This window comes from Leopardus geoffroyi, chromosome A2, assembly GCF_018350155.1.
Source record: "Leopardus geoffroyi isolate Oge1 chromosome A2, O.geoffroyi_Oge1_pat1.0, whole genome shotgun sequence".
NCBI classification, from domain to species: domain Eukaryota; kingdom Metazoa; phylum Chordata; class Mammalia; order Carnivora; family Felidae; genus Leopardus; species Leopardus geoffroyi.
The window spans coordinates 40176712-40182222 of record NC_059331.1 but is presented as its reverse complement, the minus strand read 5'-3'; positions in this window follow the sequence as shown (position 1 = coordinate 40182222).

Genomic DNA, 5511 nt, shown 5'->3' with positions numbered 1-5511 from the left:
CAATATTTAGATCTTGGCCTAAAGCCACCTCCTTAGCAAGACTATTGCGGACTTCCTTTTTTTTTTTTTTAATTTTTTTTTTAACGTTTATTTATTTTTGAGACAGAGAGAGACAGAGCATGAATGGGGGAGGGTCAGAGAGAGAGGGAGACACAGAATCTGAAACAGGCTCCGGGCTCTGAGCAGTCAGCACAGAGCCCGACGCGGGGCTCGAACCCACATACCGCGAGATCGTGACCTGAGCCGAAGTCGGACGCTTAACCGACTGAGCCACCCAGGCGCCCGGAGGACTTCCTTTTTTAAGGAGATAGTGTTCCTCTTATTACTATTTGCCCATTTTGTTTCCTATACAACACTTACTACCAATTGTATGTGTGTGTATACATACATAGACGCACACACATACACATATATGAACACACACAGATACACATTACACATACATATATATATGTTTATATGTTTTCAAGTGATTATTTATGGACAGTAATATATATATATATATATATATATATGTGCATATATTTTAAGAGAAGGAGAGAGAGATTGAGCAGGGAAGGGGGCAGAGGGAGAAAGAGAGAGAGAGAGAGAGAGAGAGGGAGAGAGAGGGAGAGAGAGGGAGAGAGAGAGAGAGAGAGAGAGAGAATCTTAAGCAGGCTCCACGCTCAATGCAGAGACCAACATAAGGCTCAATCCTACTACCCTCACATCATGACTTGAGCTGAAATCAAAAGTTGGACACTCGACCGACTGAGCCACCCAGGCACCCCTAGCATATATAGTTCTTAATTGTATAACTGGATATACCACAAAAACCAAGATATAGAACTTTTCTAACATCTCGGAAGACTCTTTATGCCCTCTCCCAGGGGTTACATTCAAGGATAATAATTAGCTTCTATAATCATAGATTAATTTTGTCTTCTCTTTGAAACATTATATAAATAGAACTATATGATATGTATGCTCATTCAACATATTGTCTGTGAGGTCAATTCATGTTTTTCCATGTATCAGTTGGTTTGCTTGTATATATGTTGGTTTGTTTGATGGGTAATATTCCATTATATGAATATACCATAGCTTATTATTTTTTATTCATTTTACTATTTTTATTTTATTCATTTTTACTATTGAGATAATGAAATTATTTCCAGCTATTATGAACATTTTGTACAAATCTACTGCTGGACATAAACACACATCTCTTTTGAGTATGTGTCCTAAAGTGGAATTTCTGGGTCATACGGTGGGCATTTATTTAGTTTTAGATGCTGCCAAATGGTTTCTGAAAATGGTTGTACCAATCTGCCCTCCCAGTAGCACTCCAATTTACTCCACATCCCCACCTATACTTGATCTTGTGTGCTAATCCAGTTTTAGCCATGCTGGTGAGTGTGTAGAATCTTGTGTTACAGTCTGAATTCTCATTTCCCTTGAGCACCTTTTACATATTTATTGACGATTTGGGTATCTTCTTTTCTGAAGTGCCTCTTTGGGTCTTTTGCTTATTTGGGGGTGGGGGTTAGGGCATTTGTCTCTTTCTTATTAATTTGTGGGAGTCCTTTATATATTATTACTATATTACTATATTACTTTTGTCAGATATACATTTTGCAAATAACTTCTCTCTGTGTGCTTTTCCCTCTTTTAATGGTATCTTTTGATAAAGAGAAGTTCTCAATTTAGTGAAGTCCAATTTTTCAATCTTTTCTTTTATGTTTGGTATACTTGGTGTTTTGTCTAACAAATGTTTGCCTTAGTCACAAAGAAATTATTTTATTTCATTCTAGTATATAGTTGTATGATAGTACTTTCTCTGATGATGGAAATGTTTTATGTCTACACTAAATGTTGTATATCTACACTATATTAATATGGTAGCCATTGGCCTCATGTGGCTATTGAACACTTAAAATGTAGCTACTATGATTGGGGAACTGAAATTTTTATAATTTTATATAAATAGTCATATTGGGCTAGTGGCTGCTATATTGCATACTACAGATTTAGACACTTTATTGTTCTAGTTTCCACAAGTAGGTATACAACTCATTGTGGGTTATTTTTGTGTATGTGTGTTTGTGTAAAGTATAAGGTAAAGATCAGGATTATATTTTTCTATATGGATACTTAATTGGCCCGCTTGTTGAAAAACCCATCTTCTCTCCCAGTGCATTCCCAATAACTTTTCATAAATCAGGTGAACAGACTGTAACAGAAATGAAGAATGCCTTTGATGGGCCCATCAGCAGACTAGACACAGCTGAGGAAAGCATCTCTGAGCTTACAAACATGTCAATAGAGCCTCCTAAAACTGAAAATAAGACTGAAGGAACAGACAACCAAGACATGTGGGATATCTACAAAAGGTGTAACACACATGTAGTGGGAATACCAGAAAGAGAACAAAAGAAAGAAAGAAGCAGAAGAAATTTTATAAGCAAAAATGACTGAGAATTTTCTCCAAATTCATGTCATAAAGCAAACCACAGGTCAAGGAAGCTCAGAGAACACCAAGCAAAATAAAGGTCCAAAAGACTACACCTAGGAATATCGTATTCAAGCTGCATAAAATCAAAGATAAAGAAAAAATTTTGAAAGAGGCCAGATATAAAGAAATGTTCTAACTATAGAAGAGCAAAGATAAGAATTATGTCCAACTTCTCCAAAACCTTGCAGGCAAGAAAAGAGTAAGTGTAATACATAAAGATTTATAAGAAAAATTTACCAACCTAGAATTCTGTATCCTCATAAATTATCTTTCAAAGGTGAAGGAGAAACAGACTTTCTCAGAAAAACAAAAATTGGTAGAATTTGTTGCCAGATCTGCCATACAAGAAATGTTAAAAGAGTTTCTTCAGAAAGAAGGAAAATGTGGGCCCCTGGGTAGCTCAGTCAGTTAAGCTTCTCACTTTGACTCAAGTCATGACCTCGTGGTTTGTGAGTTCCAGCCCCGTGTTTGGATCTGTGCTGACAGCTCAGAGCCAGGAGCCTGCTTGGGATTCTGTGTCTCCCTCTCTCTCTGCCCCTCCCCCGTTCACACTCTGTCTCTCAATATAGATAAACGTTAAAAAAAAATAAAAAAAAATAAAGAAGAAAGAAAGAAAGAAGGAAAATGATATAGGTAAGAAAAAAAATCAGACTACATAAAGAAAGGAAGAGCATCTTTGATGCTTAAAGAGGGAATAAGGTAAAATAAAAACTTTTGTTTCTTATTCTTTATTGATCTTAAAAAGGCCAGTTTGTTTAAAATAATAATAGCAATAATGTGTCTGATGCTTAGAGGTATGTATAAGTGAAATGAATGGCAGCGATAATAAAAGGAATGGAAGGAGGGCATTAGAAATATTTTTTTACTGTAAGGTACTTGCACTACTTGTGAGGCAGTATAGTGCTGTTTAAGAGCAGACTTGGATTAGTTGTAAATGTATATTGCAAATCCTATTTTTAGAAAGAAGTATAATTGATATACTAAGGGAGGAGGGAAAATTTAATTATGTAATACACTTGACTAAAACCACAAAAAGCAGAAAGGGAAGAGAAAAAAACAGGAATAAATGAAAAGTGCAATGAATCAAAAACAGTAACAAATAGAATACATTTTAATCAAACTATATCAATAACTGCTCTAAATATCAATTGTCTAAATACACTAAATAAAAGAGATTTTCAGTGTGAATCAAAAAACAAGACCCAACTATATGTTATATGTAAGAAACCCACTTTAAATACAAAGACATATAAAGATTAAAAGTTAAAGGATGGAAAAGCAAAGGGGTGGAGAAAGTTATACCATGCTAACACTCATCAAAAGAAAGCTGGAGTAGCTACATTAATTTCAAAAGAACCAGATTTCAGAGGAAGAAAATTATCAGGGGTAAAGAAGGAAATTACATATTGATATACGGGTCAATTTTTTAAGAAGACATAACAATCCTTAATGTGTATTCATCTAAGAAAAGAGCATCAAAATACGTGAGGGAAAAACTGATAGCAATGCCACAAGTAGGTGAATCCGCTGCTATAGTTAGAGACTTGACTTTACCAGCAGTCTGTCAGATATGGACACATTCATCAGGCAAAAAATCATTAAAGACATAGCACTTTTGATCCATCTATAATTGACATCTATAAACTACTTCATCCAACAAAAACAGAATACACACTGTTTTCAAGCTCACATGGAAGATTCACCAAGACAGACCACAGTCTGAGCTATCAAATGCACCTTAACAAAATTAAAAGAATATAAATTATTCAATGCCTGTTCTCAGAACACAATGGAATTAAGCTACAAATCAATACAAGAGATAACTGAAAAACTCTAAAATACATGGAAATTAAACAACACACTTTTCCAAAACACACGGGTGAAAGTTGAAATCTCAAGAGAAACTTTAAAATATTTTGAACTAGGGGCACGTAGGTGGCTCAGTCACTTGAACATCTGACTCTTGAGTTTGGCTCAGGTCATGATCTCAGTGTCATGAGATTGAGCCCCGCATTCAGTTCCGCACTGAACATGGAGCCTACTTGAGATTCTGTCTCTCTCTCCCCATCTGCCCATCTCCCCTGCTCACAATACTCTCTAAAATTAAAACAAACTATATATATATATATATATATATATATATATATGTATATATATATATATATAGTTCAAATATATGTATATATATTTGAACTAAGTGAAAATGGAAATACAACTTACCAAAATTTGTGGGATTCAGGGAAAGCAGGGCTTCGAGGGAAATTTATAGCATTTGATGCATATATTAGAAAAGAGAAAGGTGGAAAACCAATAACCTAAGATTCCACCTTAGGAATCTAAAAAAAGAAGAACAAATTATGTCTAAAGTAAGATAAAAGAAATAATAAAAATTAGACCAAAAATCAATGAAATTAAAAGGTGCAAATCAACAGAGAAAACAAAACCAAAAGCTGTATCTTTGAAAAGACCAACAAAATAGATAAACTGCTAGCCAGACTAAGAAAAAGAAAAGACATAGATGACTCATATCAAAAATGAAAGATAAGGTATCACTACAATTTCCATGGATGGTTTAAAAGATAATGAAAGAATACTGTGAACAACTTTATGCCTGCAATTTGATAAACCAATTCCTTGTAAATAACAATCTGACACAACAACCACCAGAAGAAATAGATGAACTGAAAAGGCCTATAGCTACTAAAGAAATCGAATCAATAATGAATAAACTTCCCCACTCCTAAACCTGATATTGCACTATAAACTAAGTAAAATATAAATTAAAAAATAATGATAATTAGTAAACTTCCAAAATTGAAAACACAAGGCCCAGGTGGATTCATGGATGAATTCCAACAAACACTGAAGGGAGAAAGTATGCCAGTTGTCTCTAAAATTCTTTCAGAAAATAGAAGCAGAGAGAATGCTTCCTTATTCTATCAGGCTAGCATTACCCAAATACCAGAATCAGAAAAAGACATACAAGAAAACTACAGTCCAGTATCTCTCATGAACAT